Raw genomic sequence first — 19,777 nt, 5'->3', positions numbered from 1 at the left:
CATTAAGGAAAGTTCATTAAGGTTAAGTGCAGGCGAAATGTCATCACCTTGTAATCTGTCAAGTTAACACAAACTTCAATTGCAGCAGCAAATTCAGGGCCTCCATGAAAAGAAACCAGTGAATACAATTAAGGCAAGGTTTTCATCAATATCCCCTTTCAGCATCAGCTAAGACATGTTCTTCATAGCATAGTACAAGAACAGACAACTTTAGAGAAATAAAACTGCCAGAACAAAATAATCACATTATTCACCTCCCTATATTTTAAGCCTAACTGCTAGAGGATTGCTGTTAATTACAGATTTTTTTTTACATTTTTTGTTGTGCTACTCCACTCCGGAGCATTTGAACAGAAACTTCACCACACCTAATGCAGGAATGCAACAGTAAGTAATTTCTTTAAAATCCCTGCTACTTGTTCAATGGCATCATTATTTAGATGAACAGTAGACAAAATTACTTTTTTCCCCCTTTAGTTTCTTTAGCTACAGGGATAGCTTAAGGCACTATCTAACAGTTTCTAATGTCTAAGCACCATGCTTGTATGAATACTGAACCTATTTCTTTAGTTGCCTCACTCAGTATCTACTTTGAAAGACTCCCTGCATGGAGTAGCACTTTAAAAGAAAATATTTCAAGCATCTTTGTTAACAGCCTCAAAGAACTGCATTTTGAAGATGGCCCTGTTACCATCTTCAAAATTTTGTTTTGTTGTTGGGTTTTCTTAAAATCTTTCTCACTTGACATGCTTTTTTCTGAAGGACCTATAACAATCTTTGATGACTAGGACAGTGAGAGCAACCTAACTTCTGAGAGCACCTGTTTGTTAACTCTGTAGAATGAATTTAATTGCTTCATTTCATTTGTTTGCTTTTCCCATATAGAGATCAATAAAATTTTACCTATGCAGCATCCATATCTCCTCAACATGCTACACATAAAACACGTTATCAGTTACTGGCAGCAGTGCAAGTCTTTGTTGCTTACTTAACTTTCTAGAAAACAAGTTGATCAGCAAGTTAGACACTGAAGTAAGGAGACTAGTTTAACCTACAGTCTGTCAGACACTAACAGCTTTCCTGATGAAGTATTAAGCCATGGTTCTCGAGTAAATTGTATTCTCCCCACTTTTTTTTTTCCTTTAAAGGGCTCAGAACAGTTGATTTAATGCAGATGTAAGCCTCTTTGCAACAAACTCTTCCTGTCACATGCCCTCTCAAACATCTAGATCGTTTCTACTTGAAGACAGCCATGTTCTTAAGAAGTTTTAATTTACATGCAACAGCAACCCACACACACTCTGTGATACTAACTTAGGAGAAATTCAGCCACAAACATAAATCACAACATAATGTTTGTATTTAAAACTTAATAACATTTCCAGTGGAAATGTACAAGGTCTTCAAACAGATTAATTTTACTTCCTACGACCAATTACCAGACAGCCTACAATCTAATTAGAACAGAAAAATTAACATTAGCATAACACATCACTATGGCTGGTGAAGTCAGACCAAGAGAGTAACAAAGTTAAGGACAGCAGGCTCTCTGCATCTCCCAAAGTTGACATTTTGCCGCAACAACCATATCCTCCCCCCTTGGGAAACGGGCTAACAGCAGGGGATGTACCATGTTACTTTTATATCCTTTTGTATAGCAGTGAATGAAAGCCACAAAAGGGAATATGGTAATTAGAAGTCTCAGTTTGGGAGTTAAACCCATGTTTAAATCCCCAGATCTCCCTCTGTATCCAGTAGGGCCCCTTTTCCAGAAGTTGCATCACTTATTCTTTCCTTTTTACAACAGTTTCACTGAAGTCAAGGCTGTTAACAGTTCTTCCTGTTCTTCAAGCCTATCACTTGGCTCCCAAAACCTCATCCATCTATCCCAACCTAGATCTGGAAACCAAAATGTCCAGGCAAATAATCTCCTCCCAACCTCTTCTTTCTACTACTGTAAACACTTACTTCTTTATCAAAGCTTTGATTTGGTTTTTAGTTTTTCTCTACTTTAATCTTTACATCAACTGAAATTCCAGAAGCTCCTTTCTTTCCCCTGCTCAAACCCCAAACACTCAAAGATAACACATGACAGTCAGCACAGCGTCTCTTCTACCAGGTGCCTATCCAACATTTCCCTGCATTTACCTTACATCTGCAAATACAGCAGATACACTACAGATTCAAGAATGTCAGATTAACCTGAACATAATCATAATAAACACAGGTTTTGAGAAAAAAACATGGTCTGGAGGGGTTCACTTTGAAGCAGGGAACAAAAGCAAACACCAAACCAAAAGAAGAGCCTGAAGAAGGTATGACAAGGATTTAGATACTCAGCAGACATTTCTGACTTGCACAAAATGCTACTGACTTTTCAAAGAATCCTTGAATGGAATCCCACTAACCCTGAATGAATTGCTATTTGATGAGAACTTCAAATTCACCTTTTGCAAAGCAACAGTTTAGAATGATCAGAGTAAAAATTATCCATTTTAGTTACAGATTAAATTTTCATCATCATAGGTGATAGAGGTGACTTCCTCAAATTTTCTTCTACTTTGTTATTGCTATACAAGTACCCAATATACTGCATAACATATATCATGTCTAATTAAAATCTTGCTGCTCAGTGGCAGTTCGGGTTTTTTTTTAATACAACACCGTTCCACTAGAGGGAAGCATTGTGCTAAAAGCCTAAGGAGTTTTGGTTCACGTTACCTTTGATTACCAAGTTTCAAGTTCTGAAAGTTTATTCTGCAGTATTCCCTCACGGTATCAACAGTTTCAGCCTCTCCAGCTTCACATTTTGAGTGAAATGAAGTAGGAGATAGCTAACAGTCCCGTTAATAAAATACAGTTTACCCCTTCAATAAAAAATTCTTACTACATTTAATGTGAAGTCACCCTACATCTTCACCTAATCCAAGCCGAAGACTTCAGGGAAGGTATCACACAACCATTTTTATGCAGCATGCTGAATAGTGATTTTAAAAAAAATAAAACAAAACATAATAAATAAAAAAACCCACAACACAAAAAAACCTCCAAACAAACCCAGAAGAACTCCTCTCCCCAACACTTTTCATACTTTGATCCTGATAGCCAGATATAACTTGCTCTTATGACATGGAATTGGTTTTGCTAGGCATTAACTGAAATGAAAGCAACTTCTCCTAAGTTTAACAGACAGACCAAAGGAAGCACATAATCTGATTTCATAATGGAGAGAATAATGCTGGACAGACACGTGGTTCAAAGATTACATACATCAGGATTAATTTGTTTTTACAATTACAAGCAAAGAAGTGTCCTGAATGTCCCAAGCCATTACTGTCTTAGATAGACAGCCACCTGTAACAGAGCACAGGCGGTTTTGCCCATAGTATCTGAGGAGGCCAAGTGGGGAATCAGAATAACAATATTAAAAGCACAATAATCTGGCCCAGATAAAAGTGACCTGAGAAACTGTGGAGAACTCAACAAGTTGGTTTTTTTCTTATGAAGAACATATGGTCAAAGATAAGCTATATAGACACACTGAAATATGTTCCTGCCTCAAACAATGTGAGCAGCTAAATCTTATCAATGCTTTGTATCATGTGATTTTTAGAAATTTCAGAGAAAACGCCACCCACTAATCACCAGAAAACACATACAAAGCCTGCACCTTAAGTATTCAAACAGTGAAGACAACAACATTCAGCTCCTGAGGGCAGTATTTAGTCCTTGTGCCGTCCCTGAGAATCAATGAATTCCTGAACAATACACTGGAAAAAACTAGGTGCACAGGCTTCACCATTTAACATACTTGCCAGCAGCTAAGTGTCCAAAACCCAACTTTATGGCCTGTAGTTCAGGTACTGCTTTTAATTCATCAGTAAGAACAACTGAACTGATTTAATGTCCCAACATAAATACAAAATTAGCCTGTCAAAGACTTCTCCAGAATGAAAATGCCAGTTACATAAGCATTTCTCCCCACCTTACCTGAAGTACTAAAGGGGTTCACCCTTCTCAAAGAACACATTCTTTTATATAGATATATATATATACACACACACACACACACATATTACATATATATGTACCACTGAATTTCAAGGGGACTGGACAAACTTCAAGGTTTCTGCCTTTTAAAATCACCTTCTAAAAGCCCCAACTTAAGCATGCAATGGAAGTGAAAAAGTAGTGCTGCCTCTTTTGTGGTACAAAAGTTTGCAACCTATGTAGCGCATTTAGATGTTCTGAGGATCACAAGTAACACTACTTTTAACATGCACCTGATAACATTTCACTGCAAGACGTTCTTTCAGTGAGTTCACTTGTTTCGGCTTTGGGGATTTCTTTTTGGTTTTGTTTGGATGGGTTTCTTTATCATCTTTTTATGTTCTGTTTTTAATACATTTGCTGAACATCAGCTCCCTCATCTGTAGTCTGCATGCCACATGGCAACCCCAGGCCTTAAAGCAAGACATTCTATTTAAGTGGTTCAGTTGTTTCTAAGACTTAAGATAGGAAAATATATGCCACTTGATAACATTTAAAAAAAGAAATGCCAAACATTTCTTACTTCAGTAGCCTCATTCTTAATGCAGGCTACCTAATTTGAGAGGTTAACTTCCAGGAACAGAAATTTCTTGTTTCTATGAAAATTTCACCAGAAATTCAGCCAAACCATAGAACTTTAATTTTTTTTTTCTCCTCACATTTACTAAAGCAGATTGTGAGAACATACATCAAGGATACTCCATATATACCATATCTCAAGAGCATACTTCATCACCATTGCAGCTCCGAGTGCTGAACAGAAAATTCACACCCCTGAACTAACTAAAATGCTCCATCCCCCCATACATCCTGTGTACAACAGGGCTGAATATGCAGTATCTTCCTACAGCAGAGTGGAAGGAGAAACAACCAGACTAGCATGTCTGCAGGAAGAACCAGTAGGATTAAAGCTGCAGGAAGAGATTATGTTGACCTAGAACTGGAAAGAAAGGGAGGAGGAGGAAAGGAAGGTAATCAGGCAGGCCTATTAGACCAGAACGGCAAAAAAGACTTTTTTCTGAACAGCACTCCTCCTTGTCCTTTGTCTCCAGAGTCTGGAGTACAAACAGATCCCCAAATCTAGCCATCTCCCTGTCATCAACAAGTTTCATAAAGCCCACTTGCACAGTGTCTGGTACTTGTCTAGAGTGCCTAAAAAGAAAGAATCAAGCAGTATGGCTTGCCCAACAATTTCCAGCCTTAGTCCTAACACATGAGCATCAGTCAGCCTGCTACCAAAAAGAATTTTTCCATTTTTGCTTTCGCATCGCCAAGTTGTGGAAGTTATAACAGTTTCAGTTATCTAGGGCATCAGTAACACGTGATTAGTGAGCATGGCAAAACACGCCCAGCATTAAGCAGGAATCATGCAGGAGAGATGGCACCCCACAGCAACAGTCACCTGCCTTTCCCATGAAACCGTCCTTCTCTCTCCCGATTTGCCCAATTCATTCATTTGCTACGCCTTTCAATTCTGACACCACAATAAGAACCTCACACAGCTCACTGTCTCACATCTGTTTCAGAGGTGCAGCAGAACGCATGTCTATTCCATTCTCAGAACAGTCTGTTCTGTGCACCAAGGCAGCCAGGGAAGAGTGTTCCACGCACAAACTAGTACATGGCAAGGTAATTAAACTTACCATCTTAAGGTCTATGTGTAAGGGATGAAACAAAGTTGTGCTAGTTACCTTCATTTTGCTGCTTCCTAACTTGAATCTGTAACCTTTTTAAGTCAGTCCATCCATTTCTATTTGATTACACAAATTATTTTAATGGTGTAGTACTAAAATCAGCCAAAGAACAAGACAGCCATTACAACCACTTACATTTCCCTAACACATCATTGAAAATTCACTCAATACTGAAAACATCACTCAACATTTCTTCTCCAGATCTAACTTTCAAAGGAAAGGCACAGCATCTAACTGTAACACGCAGGGCTGCTTTTACTCCTTTGAAAAACATACAGAAATGCTGATTAAGTATTGGTAGTTCTTCATCTTTTTAATCGAAAGGTTCCTCAGTAGTCTTACTTTAGGATTCACTACTCTCACAGGCAGGTTCTACATATCTCTCATGTACCAATCACACCACCCAGTAGATGACATCCCATGACACCAGTGACATTTATATAGCAGGTCCAAGAACAACTTTGCCACCATCAGTGCAAATATAAACACTAAGTGAATATTTTAGTTTTTTGAAATGGATCCCAGAAACACTGGTGGTTCTACTACCACCTTAGCTCAAAGAAAGAACTTGTTTTCTTACAATGACAGATGGATGATATAACAGCCATCTAGTAAACCCTGTGCAATTTTCCTTTATTTATCACCTTTTCCAAAAAAGTTCCAACACAACAAACAGCCATCAATATGTATTCATTGCTTTCTGCCCAAAAATCATTGTGATTTTCCCAAGCACCAAATCACTGAAATAGGAGATAATATACAAATAATTCTGTATGATGAGGTTTAAATATTGCTCATTTATTCTGACCTGAAATAGGCCAAAACAGGTTCTGTACAAGGACACACATATAACCTTGATCAGTTCTTGTCCATATTAAACGTATATTCTCTCTACATAATAAAAAGAGCAATCACTTTCTTTATAGAAGTTTTACATACAAATCTGCAAATTCTTTCAACTCTCTAAATATACTGCTGGGACACCTCAGACACAAACCAGAAACTGCTCTAAAGGCTGCTGGAAACTCTGGACTCACTATCTAGACATCATTTTACTGAGAATCACTATACAGCCTATGATGGAAAAAAACTACTTTCCTGACAAGCTGGGTGGAATAGCTTCCCATTATCCATGATCAGAGCAAACTTGTCTACACTGAAAAGACAGAGGAAAAAATGCACATCCCTGTGCCAAAACACAGAAAGCAAGCATGAATGAAAAAAGGATTTTAACAAGTTCATAGGAGTCCTTGGAAACTCATTCAGGTAAGATGAGAAAGCAGCTGCAGGAGACCAATTCTGAAAACACATTTTTTAACTACCCTACGCTGTTTCTATCTAAGAAATTTTGTATAGTAAAATGTAAATGTGGGATCCACCTTTACTAGAGGATAGCTTTTATGTTTGAAACCTGCTAGAAGAATATTTGCTATGCCTTCTATTTTATTACTTTTGCAAGTTACCGTAAACATAAGACGGAAACAAACCACTTTCTCCAGATATATTAGCCCAAAAAAAAGTGTATTAAATAGTCTTGTTTTATAGGCCTCATATCCTGATCAGACTCTTCACTAACTATTCCTTAAATTCAGACAGTGAAAACTAGGTTAGTTTTAAGCCCTGGCCTCCTATAGCGAAAATGTTTTCCGAGTATCACTGACTTCCATATTATCAAGAAAAGCTGTCAAATATCTTCTCTGACTAGATTATTACATTTAACATATCTAAACATTTAGAAAGCAGCAGAATTCTTAACCTGTCATGAAAACTGATTCACAGTGAAAGGTTTTGCCAGACATGTTGAAGACTTAAAGCAGAACGATGAACAGTGTACATTGCAAGGATTTTTCATCAAGCAGATGTGGATTTCTAACTTAGTATTTGATACTCTGTCCATCCATCTCTTATCATTCAATTAATATAATTTAATTTGACCATCAAATCCATCACAACATGAAAGCCTGCTAAAGTACTGTTAATACATTAAAATTAAATAAATTGCAACGCATTTATCAGAGCACAGAAAGTTTGTGGTGTGGCAGCAAAGAGAACTGGCACCAGACATGACCTTATTTAAGAACTCTGTTAATCTGGGAAATGGCAAACAGCATGTGAATTCTATTAACAGAGAAATACTTATACTGAGGAAGCTGTAAACAGTGCCCGGGCAAGAAAGTAACAGTAACAGCACTGGCCTAAATCCTGTATCTAGTAAAATCAGTCTCAAAGTTTCTCATTTAGTAGGACAGGAACAGGTTCCTCAGTTTCTTCCAGGGCTAGAGACAACAGAAATACGCAGCTCAGACAAACAGCTGAAAGAGAACTGGGCTTGGGGGGAAGAACATCACACACAAGTGAGTTTTACAGGTGTAAGAAACATGAAGAAACACTTGAGAAAATCCTAAGAAGAAATTAAACTGAAGAACTGCTATTTCTCTGTTGAGCCCTGCAAGAATAATGAGATTACCTTATAAAAAAATAAATATTTGCATATTTTAGAGCATTATACAAGAAGACTGACAAAAAAGTAAAAAAAAACCAAGGAGAACAAGACACATGTTGAATCAGGCATGGAAAAGAACGGAGCTGTATGGCTCAACTGAGCAGAAAACTCAATAGTCTTGAGTCCTTTTTCTACAACCCACTGTTTCAGGCAGGTAAGAGAAAAACATCAATACTCAACACACCTAGTAGAGGCAAAATTCATCAGTTTGCCTTGTAAATTATTACCTTTGCAAAAAGATTAGCAGAAATGAAATACACTATTTAGGTGCACCCTACACATAGCTCTGGTGTCTGGAATACACTCAGCTTTACTTCCTTTTGTGCTATCAGTCACTCCTGACCTTCTTAAACATTCCTCATGTATGCAAGTGTGGCAACCTTTTCTCTCCTGCAGTGCAGAGAAGAGTTAAGAATTGCACAGGCCAGGCAGCAGTGCAGAAAGCAGGCAGCATAGCTGGGCAACCAAAGAGCTAGAAGTGAAAGGCAAAGTTTTCATGCAGTAAGCACTCCTGCACTCCCTGTAACACCTTGTGATTACAGCATGTCTCACGACAGCCAAGACTTACAAAAAAGACTTGCACAAGGTGGTCTGGAGATACACAGACTTTTCATGTCAGAAAAATACATCCAGAAAGCAGCTGGGAGAGGGAAGGAAAAACAAGTGGTTCTCCTCTCCACTAAAGCAAGCAGCAATACCTATTTCACAGCAGGCAGCCATACCTAGATTCCTATCATCCAACCAAGTTTACAGAGAGGAGCACAAGAACACTTTCAAGCCTACAGTCTACCTTTAAAGTCCAATTCAAATGGCACCACAATGTCATAAAAGGAATTTATCTTTCCTTAACACCACAAGAGGACTAGGAACTTGTATAAAGAACTGAGTTTCTCTGAACACAAGACAGTATGATAATGTAAATTTAATTTAAAAAATGGCAATAGGAAGTTAAAAACCTACTGTATATTCATTTAAGTAGTAGCAATGTTCTACCCTGGGCCTTCTCAACCATTTTTCTTACTATGAACATAAACAGACTGCCTTGGCAACCACTTTTACTCCCACTCCGCTACAGAGAATAACTTCTTAGGCTGGTAACATGCCTGCAAAAACTACAATTGCTTATGATGTGAAAGCTACAACAGAAGAATACGGTAGGAAATACAGTAACCTAAAGCAAAAAAATGTTTCATGCCTGCTTTGGTCAGGCTTGGAGTTTGTTCCATTCCTCTCTTCCCCTCCTTTCTGATTCAGCATGGCATATACTTCTTTATTAATTGCTGATAGGTTCCCTGGATTGGCAACCCAGCCATTTGCCAGCCACACCAAATGCCTACCTTTGTCTTATTAAAAAAAAATTCATTTAGCTTTATTATTTGTAGTTTCTTTTTTCTTCTCCTTTTATACCACATATGCATAAAACCCCAAAGATTATCAGAATATTACCTTCTGAACACTTCCCTGACAGTCCCATTCATCCTTTACACATACTTCCAACTTACTTTGCAGAATAATTTACTAACCACCCTATTTGAAAATAATGATTCAGATCATTTTCCTAAATAGCTTTCCATCTATCACTAAACACTAAAAGTCATTACTGATTTACAGATTACAGTTCATGAGTCTCCAGGATTTAAGTCTTTTTACTGTAATTAGCTCAATCTCTTAAAGAAAATATTTTTATTTAAGAAAAACTGCTTTAAAAGGATATTTCTGTTCAAACCTGTCCTCAAAGTAAACCTGATTCTCAGGAAAAACACTACACAAATGGATTTATATTCCAACACACCAAAAAGGAAAGAATCACTTGGGACAAGTATAAAAAATAATTAATTGCAGGTCCGTCAAACCAGATAAAAAGGGATCAATTTACTGTAGAAAATATAAAATGTAAGTTCATCAGCTTCACTATTATTTTGCCATAAAATCCCAACTGTATTCAGAAATTTAAGTGCAGGAAGAGAAAGTTCATTTTTATTCCTAGAACAGAAAGCAACCACCTACAATTTCCAAGTGAAAAACAATATCTATTTTTAACCCTATAGAAACTGAAGATACGTTAAGGTCAGCATTTAGAGCACCTATTTTCAGCTGGAGGGGGAAACAACTACTCTGAAGAAAATAATCACTGTGGTTTCAATGTAACTGTTCTGCTGCAGGTAGAAACACTAGAAGGCAAAATAAAAGATCGAAACTGGTGATATTTTGTTCCATCCTGCCAAAACTCAGATCTCTCAGATCCTCATGTTAAATTTTAATGAAGCAAGTTGCCAAGTACTCTGATGTACACCACAAGCCTCAGACAAATACCACAATTTCCATCACCTTGCTCCAGGCAAAAGCCTTCTGCAGCCCCTCATCCTTACTATGAATAGGACACAGTCATTCAGCCTTGCCCTAGAACAAAACATTCAGAATTAAACAATGTCACAAGCATTTGGGAAACTATACTAGCAGAAAAGATCAACAGCCAGATGAAACAGTCTGAACTTGAAGAGCTGCAGAGGAATACTCAGTACAGGAACCTAATTTAACAACCAGATGACAACTACCAAAAAAAAAATCTTATTTCCCACAAAGTTCTAAAAATTTGGAAATTGAGCTTTAACAATGAAGACATTTTTCTAAATTAAAATATCACAGCAATTTATAGAAATGTTTTTATTTGCTGAACTACAGGACTAAAGCAGATGCTTAATAATACAGCATTTTATCAAACACATAACATATCCCACTTCATAATTTAAGAAACAAGGAAAGGGAGTGTCAAAACCCATTAAGCCTACTCTTACTATAGGCTCAGATGCCATGCTGCAGTTACAAAATGTGCAAAACAGTATTTTAAGGATAGGAAAAAGAACAACTGTACAAACAAATCTGATAAATCTTCATTGAAAGAAGTTTTTAAACAATCTGCCTGTTGGGGGGGGGGGAGAAAAAAAGAGTGCTATAATATAAAGATACTACTGAAAAAAACTAGATAATGAAGGTGGTGAAGGTGGATACACCAGATATATTTTCACTGGTTTACCTTAATTTCCGCATCTTGGAAGCACAGTCATAGGGCATTCAAAACACTGAAAATGACAACTTTTTCTTTAAGTTTTCAGACTAACTTATAAGCTCTGATCTCCATCTCCCACCAGACTCTACTTGATTTCCACACAGAAAAGTAGTTTTCACCCACTAAACTGCTGAGCTATTTCAAGTTCTCAGATGCTCATGAGCAAAACCACTCATTGTCATACTTGCATCTTCCATAGCTATACCTTCTTTAAACACATAAACATTTTTTAACGCTGCCTCACTGCACACTGTGTTGGATTCTAAAGTTTTATTTAGGAATGCATGTAAAAAATGCAACCAGTTTTACCCCACAAATAGCACAGCCTTCTACTCTGCAGATACCCAGCCTCAGTTATGGGTGAGCATGAAACTATCCATTTACCTTAGCAGTCTCCAAGGTGGTGTCACTGGGGAGCAGGGATGAAAAAGGGATTGAAAACCTTCAACCTGTTCAGCAGAACAGAATGTCCACATTTCTAGTACAGCTTTAAGCCAAATGCTATTTTAACAGGTTTTCTGAGCAATCTGTTGACTGTTACAACACACCAGCTCTTATGGGAAACAGCATTAACTGCTGTCCTTCCTGTTGCCTTCACAGGCGCGCGGTGACCTGGTTCAGGAACGGCACAGCGGCCAACCCCTGGCCGCGTGGTCCATCAGCTCACAAACACCAATGTGGTGGATGGCAAATGGCGTTTATTGCTGAGCGGCGCGACACTATATAGCCTAGGTTTACAGTGTCACTTCCGTCTGCTTCTATCATAAGCTAAAAGCTGTTGGCTACCTGGAGGGGGGCCCTATGTTTCCGTACAGCACAACATCTTCCAGCCGCCAGGCCCTACTTAGCAACATTTCCCCTCTCCCTATGCTTAACTAAACAGGCTAAAACAGTAAAAATATTTCTCAAAAAAAAAAGAGTACAATTGCACACTGAGCAATTGGCACTTGGGAAGTGACTGGGGGTAATGGAGTGTAGCTTGGGATACCTGGGGAGAGCCAGGGAGAATCGGGGGAAATACTGATCAAGTACATTTTTAAAGCAGTTGTTGGTGTTCTACAAACATGATGTTGACCTTTTCTAGCTGGCTCTTGACAAAGGACATGAGCCTGTTTAATATACAGGGTCCGAAGATCAGTGTCAGCAGGATTACTGCTATCGGCCCTACCAAGGTGGATATCAGGGTGGCTAGCCACAGTGATTGGTTAAACCATGATTCAAACCACCCTTATTGCGCTTCCCTGTCTCTTTTTCTTTGAGCGCCACGTTGGGCGCCAATTGCTGTTCCACTTTTTACTTCCTGTTTTTTAATAAAAAACAGTCCCCCCTTATCTGTGCCAGGTTGCCAGTATCTAATGCCCCAAGTTTTGCCGATGGTCCATCCCAGGTCATTTTCATTGGTTACGTTTAAGAAAATATATTGGCAGTCACACTTCCCACCGCATACTGTCCCTCCCAACGCGTTTGGTCTCCTAGGGGTGCAGCCTGTTGGCCCCCAACTGGTCTTAAGAAACGGGTCTGGTTTCGCCACCTTCCAGCCAGATGCGATGGTTTCACAGCCCCAGCGAGAACAGTAATACTGATAAGGGACGTTACAGTAAGATTTGCCGGGGTTAGAGCTGGGACACATATAATACATTATAGTGTTCAAACAGGGGTTTGAGAGGATTAGGTCACAGAGATATACTTGGAAACTAGGGGGTCCCGGGGTAACAATCTTTCATAGTATCTTCTGGTCCTCCCATCTCGCCAGTACCCATTCCCATGGCTGATGTTCATACAAGCCCCTAGACGGCGTTATGAACCCCAAAATTGAAATCACACAAAAACATCGCAGCCCCGCCCTGCGGGGGCTGTTTCGCCGTTGTCTGGACTCCGCCGGTGCAGAGCTCTCAGATGCGGACAGGCCGCTTGCCGACTCGTTGTCTTCTCTTGTCACCAGGGTATACGGGTTATGGGGGTGTCCGATGATCCGGTCCTGCAGACAAAACCTCACAGTTTTCATTAGTTTTATTCTGAAGGTCTGGCTTGATAGACTTAAGTGGACACCATTTGATTCTGTTATCTTTTCTGACCGCAGCATACCCTCACCCCGTCAGAACTAATTTCCACCCTTGTTCCCATTCTCCTAGCTCATTTCTGATCATGACCGATGGGCCTTCTTCTAGCGCTCAAGTGGCCCAGTGCTTCTGGGCAGGGCTATTCACCTCATCTCCCCTGGGGAACTGGTTTAAAGCTAATAGGGCTGCCAATAATAAGCGTGCCTGGTCCCCTGAGGGAATGACGTTGGTAAAACCTTCTGTTTTTGCTAATACCTCTAATTTAGATTTCAGAGTTTGATTTGCCCGTTCGACTATGGCTTGTCCTGTACTATTATATGGGATGCCGTGTATTAGAGTAATACCCTATTTCAGAGTGAATGCCTGGACTGATTTAGACACAAAATTTGGACCATTGTCCGTTTTGATCTGATTAGGGATGCCAAGCCACGCCATGGCTGTTAGCCAATGTTGGATGGTTGCTTTAGCGTCAGTCTTAAGGTGTTGTGTCGCTACGATCACCCCGCTATATGTGTCTACAGTTACTGCTAGTCGTGCTCGAGGTTTTAACAATTGGCAGAGCGTAAAATCTGTCTGCCACACCTCAGAAGCTTTAAGACCTCTGGGGTTGACTCCACTAGACCACAATGGTGCTTTTTGACAGTGAGGACATGTAGCTACTATATGTTTTGCGTCAGTGGCCGAGAACCCACATCTCTTTGCTAATGCTTTAGCTCCAATGTGGAGGGACTCATGTAATTGGCGGGCATCTTTCAGTGTCCACAACCCTTTTGCAGCGGTGTCTGCTTTGTCGTTGCCGATTTGGAAGAACCCTTTGATTGGGTTATGGCTGTTGACATGGATAACTGATATAGTGCCCTTTCGGGGAAAAAGTGCTTCTTCCAGCATCAGAGCTATTGTGGATGTTGACACGCCGGGCCCTGACATGGCTAAGCAAAGCTTGGCCACAAACATTGAATCAGTTACTATGTTGAGATGTTCTGTCGGGAACAGTCCGCACGCCAGCACTACGGCTGTTGCTTCCAGCTGTTGGATGGAGACTGCACGATTGGTCATTTTGACACAGTGCCATTCTCCTCCCGACTGCCATACTGCTGCCGCGGTTGAGGTCGCTGAGGATGCGTCTGTGAAGACCGTTGGTCCCTGTTGGGACCGGTCCATGATTTTCCGTGGGAGGTTGACGTCGACAATAGCTAGCATTTGAGTCCAGGGGGGCTTTGTGGCATACCGGACTTCTCCCTCAAATCCAATGAGGGCTATAGCTAGATATTCTGACATTGCCACTGATTGTGTTGGGAGCTGTTTGCGAAAGGGCAGGTATATTCTGGCTGGTTCAATGCCCAGATGTCTTAGGGCGAGTTTTCTGCCTTTCATGATGAGGTTACCGAGGCACTCGACTCCTGGAGAGAAAGCACGTGACGTTTTCCCCAGGACTATCCACTGTATTGGCTGAGCTTTTTCAGGAAGGCCTTGGGCCAGCGCTCCTACTCCCCCCCCTTCCGTGAAATGCACATACAGATCAAGTGGTATAGTCGGGTTCCACCTGGCGAGCGTGTTTGATGACACCTGTTGTTCGATAAAGTTCGATAAAGACTCTTCTGCATGTGCTAGAGCTGGCAGCTACCTTACTTCACTGCTACACCTCTCACAGCAATGAAACTCAGAAGCAATTTAGCACTTCTCACCTTCCTAAAGCTTACAATTCTGCACTCATTTTTCAGGAACAAAGAGGTATGACACTGCACCTGAAATAATGTCCACATAAAATATATTTTACAGATAGTTTTGAAGCTTTTTATTTGCAGACATCTTTCAGTGCAAGTAACATACCCATATACAGCAACTGGGAGCCTATGGTACAGCCAAGAGTGAGTCCATTTTTCTTGTGTACAATTAGAAGACTCCTTACCATTGTTGCAGGAGGAAAACAAAAGGATTCACAACCCTGTTACTTACAACTTCTTTAGTCTTCTTTAACCCTGTGATCTGCTTTGCCTTGAATACAGCTAATCAGATCATTCAAAGTACTTCCTCAGCAGTTTCTCACTTCTGAGACATTTCTCAGAGTTCCAGCAGCTTCTCAAGAGTTCCTGGATTAACTGGAAAAAGCTACAGTATGGACCTTTACAATAGTTACATGCTGCCAAGACTTCCAAATGCTTAGCAGTATGAAAGAACATGAAGGCAGTGTCACCTTACAGATTAGGGACATTTAATGCCATGTCATAACGTACAAGAAAAGTGTCTGCTTTCTTCAAAAGCATTAATTTGTGAATAAGGACATTAAAAGAAAGGAAAAATATGTTTGGAAGAAGCTCAACACAAAACTTAATGCAAGCACTACAAACAGTATTTATCAGCTGCTGACATGAAATATTTGCTCTGAAAAAAAAATCCATCACAGTATTCCTCAAAACTAGGGTCTGGATCCTGCACCTCAATCAATTATCACCCCAAAGCACTTTATTCTTGGCTAGATAACTGTATTCTGGCATGTAATTCTCAACAATCTACTCCTTCAGCTTTCTGATCACTCTCCTTGAATTCCTAATGCTTCCAGGAACAAAAATTAACTGACCTTTGAGGTACAATGAGAATGACACCTACAAAGTAACTGGCTTAAATATTTCAGAGCTGGATAGCATCATAACAAAAGTAAAAAACAGAGCCAAAACCTATTAAAATCATCCATTTATATTATTTTTCTAACGTGGTATCATCAGCTAACCTTGAGAAATTCCATCCTGCTGGTAACTCTGCTTCTAAATAAAATTCAGACAGCAGATTGGAACAACACAATGTTATCAATTAGCAACCTCTACCACTACAAATTTGAGTAGTAACAGTCAATTATTCTAAGGAACCTTTACTTACAAAGTCAAGGTTACATTCTAAGGAGTCTTCACTTACAAAGCCATTCTTCTATAGCAAAATCTCAAGCAGTTTTCTCAGCTCTTCACAAAAGTCTTCCAGCATAAGGAATACTTGGCATGCTGTCAGATTCTGCCTGGCAATTCACAGGCCTTAGGCCAAAACAACCTGGGAGAAGATCCTTGCAGATCACAGAATCCATTCTTTCTGCATTCAGGAGGGCAGAAAGGTTTATTCATCTTTGCTATTTTCCAATACTGAAGATAACCAAGAGCTTGAAAATGCACTCAACCTCTTCTTGAGTCAAGACACCGCACAGTTTCTACTCAGTCTTCTTAAATTTGTAAGGTATCCAATTAATGTAACTAACAAGTATAAACAATGAAAATGGTCATGGTTTACAACAGAAGTAACCAATTTCATGTGTACAGTCAAAAGATCAAACTATACTTACCGACATTTTCATCTTCCCAGAACAGTACAAACTGTAGCAGGGGACAGGTATGGAATTAAGATCACCTGAGGGATCTTACTCACATCTAGACCGAAAAAAGTTTCATCATGACTTATAAAGCTCTGTATTCTCTATGGCTTTCTTTTGCAAAGCTTAGGCGTCTTTCTTCAAGGGCACCCTGAATTCTCTTTGCCAATCTTACCTCATATTCCACAACTAGGTTTAGGGAGGGAGTCTACTCTGACCATGGGAAAAATAATACAATCATTCAGGCACTGAAGTTAGTGGTCTTACTTTTGGAAAGTACAGAGACAGTCAGAAGAAACTTTGGAAGCAATGGTGGTAGAACTATGTCTGTCCAGTTGTGACCTATGTTCCACCACCATTACTCTTAGTGAACCTGTCGCACAGACCTGATTTCACCAGTGAATCACAAGACACTTCTCACTACAGAAACTTCCCACTTGCAAAGACAACCCACACCTCAAGTTGTATACTGATACACACATAATACCATGTTTAGTGTACAGGTTTGTGTTAGGCACATCTCATTGTTACTGCCTATATTAAAAGCATATGCAAATATCTGCAATAATTAAAACATATACTTGTTGAACTGAAAGTGAGGTGATGGTATCATTAGCACAGATAAACCTTTGTGCCCAAGCCACAGATTTCTTCAGGGTAAATTTTATGTTACATATTACAAAAGAAATTCCACCCACAAAGGTTTCTAGTCAGATTCCCAGCAGTTTCAAATTCATTCCACTGATTTCTAAGCACATACAGCTGACACACGAGTAAAGCAAAAAAATACCAGGAAAACTGAACATTGCTTCTTACTAGAATGATTTATTTGGAAGACAGAAGTTACTGACAATCATGCAAGAAGTCCTTACATGACTATATCCTAACACATTTCTGATCTTGAAATTCTTGGTATGATCTATTGCTGCTGGAGCTAGGATACTTGAGATAGGTATCCAGAGAATATCACCTGTTAAACAACAGCTCTCCAGCCAGCCACATCCAGGATGGCCCCATTCAGCCTCCAAGTAATGCTAATGTTCTAGGCATGTGCCCAGGTGTTTACTTACAGAAGCTGCCATGAAGTTTCTGCCATACTATCAAGTATCGGCAGACCAACTCTGTTGCTTTGTAGAGCTGCAGAATTTTTTTATAAATAGGTTTAAAATAACAAGGCTAATATGAATATTCTCAAACCGCTTTATCCCATCTGTCACATAAATTTATGCTAATTTCTATACTGTTTGTACACAAAGACTTCACTCCAACCTTTCAATTTTTTAGGGTATGGTAAGTAATCAATAGCAATCACCTTCAGCCAAGAATACTGTCTGCTTTAGTATCAATAAGCTAAGAGAAACCAGACCTTAAATACCATTTACACTAGGAATCAACTGTTACTGAAGAGTTTTGTAAACAGTGACTCTTCTCAACAAATAAAAAATTCATCAGTCATAACGTAGACCAGCGAGATTTTCACTAGTAAAGCCACCTCATCTCATCTAAGAAACAAAATTCACAAACCCATCTCCATATAAAGTCAGAGAAACCACTGCCTAAAAACATATTCAGCGATAGCCATTTTCTGAAATGAGTTGTGCTACCAAGAAACACTGGAGCTTTACTTTTTAAGGAGGCATAGAGAGGCAGCATTAAACTTCCATGGCACTGGAACTCAACATGGGTCTACAGCTTCCCCAGGTGTTTCTGAAAATTCCACCCTAGAGCACTCTAAGGAGAAAAGCAGGAGAGAGCCAGCACAGCAAAGGGAAAGAATAGCAACGACAAGGAACTAAGAGTGTGCAAGATAAGAGATTAAAGACAAAAAGAAGGAAAGCAAAGAAGATAATTTATCCTACCAGAGACAGCACCTCTTGTCAGTCAAGACAAGAAACATTGCCTCCCAAAAAGAATGTGGCACCAGGAAGTGGCAGAAGTGATGGGGGAAGACCAAATCTGACCTGAGGTAAGGAAAAAAAAAAAAAAAAAAAAAGGAGTTACTATTTTTTTTAAAAAAACTTTGTTGCTTCATCTTACTTTTGCAGTATGTCTTTTAAAAACCTGGGATTATTATTTTTGTTCAAATTAATACCTTTCTTCAGCTGGATTCTGTCAAGTGATCCAAATCAAATGTGGAGTGGGACCAATAGCATTTTGATGAAAATGTGAAATTCTATAAAAATACTGAAATTAAAAGCAAATTTAAAATACTTTAGGGAAGCTGTATGAAGTGATAGCTGCAAACAGCATATGCCACTGAAATGTCCCAATGAGTCAAAAATTTGGAAGAATGGACTTGCATCTACAAGACTCACTGCAATAGAGTACAAGACTACTAATTCCTATCCACTGAAGACTTCCCCAGGCACCTTCTGGCAAGACGTAAAATCTCCATCTGATATCCCACGGGCAAATGGGAGAAACACCATGGCCTTCTGTGTCTGGGTTCCCTGCTTAATTGTAATAAAAAAGTTTTACTCAGGACCTCAACTGAAAATGGGGCAACTTTCAGAGAAAGTCTCCTAGAAGCTCCAAATAAAGGAATCATGATAGAAAGAACCAACACACTCATGAAATTCACTGCAAGGTGAAAAAAAGGGCAATAAAAAGAAGAATTATTGCACAAAGACAAATCACAGACTAAGCCTAAAAAAATTATTTCAAGATTTTAACATTTAAAAAGATTAAAATTCCATCAAACATATCCATCCCCCACACACACACTCATTCAAAATACATTTTCAGAACAAACTGGGGGGTGGGGGGTGGGGAAGGAGGTAAATTTTTCCAAATATGTCAGAGGCTCCAGTAACTTCTATCTATACTTAAAATTGAATTTCCAACTAGAACCAATGACTTCACATGCCAAAAATCAAGCCATCACCTACACACACCCTTGAAATACAATTTTAAAGACCTAGAGATGAAGAGCAGTTGTGTGAGTGAAAAAAATCATATCAAAGCTGAAGGTATTTCTATGACAATGCTCCACAATTTTCACTTGGTACAGACCTCACATATCAACTTCACAGATGTCAATAAGCCAAAAAG

The 19,777-nt window shown here is 39.3% G+C and overlaps 1 protein-coding gene across 5 annotated transcripts in view; it reads right to left on the bottom strand.

Annotated features, from left to right (window-relative positions):
- Positions 1–19,777, bottom strand: part of LOC102046107 (E3 ubiquitin-protein ligase KCMF1) — a 54,471-nt gene that overhangs the window by 27,248 nt on the left and 7,446 nt on the right. The window contains exons 1-2 of one of the 5 annotated variants that reach the window (XR_008730210.1): positions 11,699–18,578; positions 10,576–10,647 (exon numbers count right to left, since the gene is read on the bottom strand). The exons of 2 other annotated variants lie outside the window; for them this stretch is intronic. The gene's annotated coding sequence lies outside the window, so the exon portion shown is untranslated. 2 more of the 5 variants (XM_055698866.1, XM_055698865.1) reach the window with 2 other exon arrangements.

The sequence above is a fragment of the Falco cherrug genome, chromosome Z (genome assembly GCF_023634085.1).
Source record: "Falco cherrug isolate bFalChe1 chromosome Z, bFalChe1.pri, whole genome shotgun sequence".
Taxonomy (NCBI): domain Eukaryota; kingdom Metazoa; phylum Chordata; class Aves; order Falconiformes; family Falconidae; genus Falco; species Falco cherrug.
This window is presented reverse-complemented; position numbering and strand designations above follow the sequence as displayed.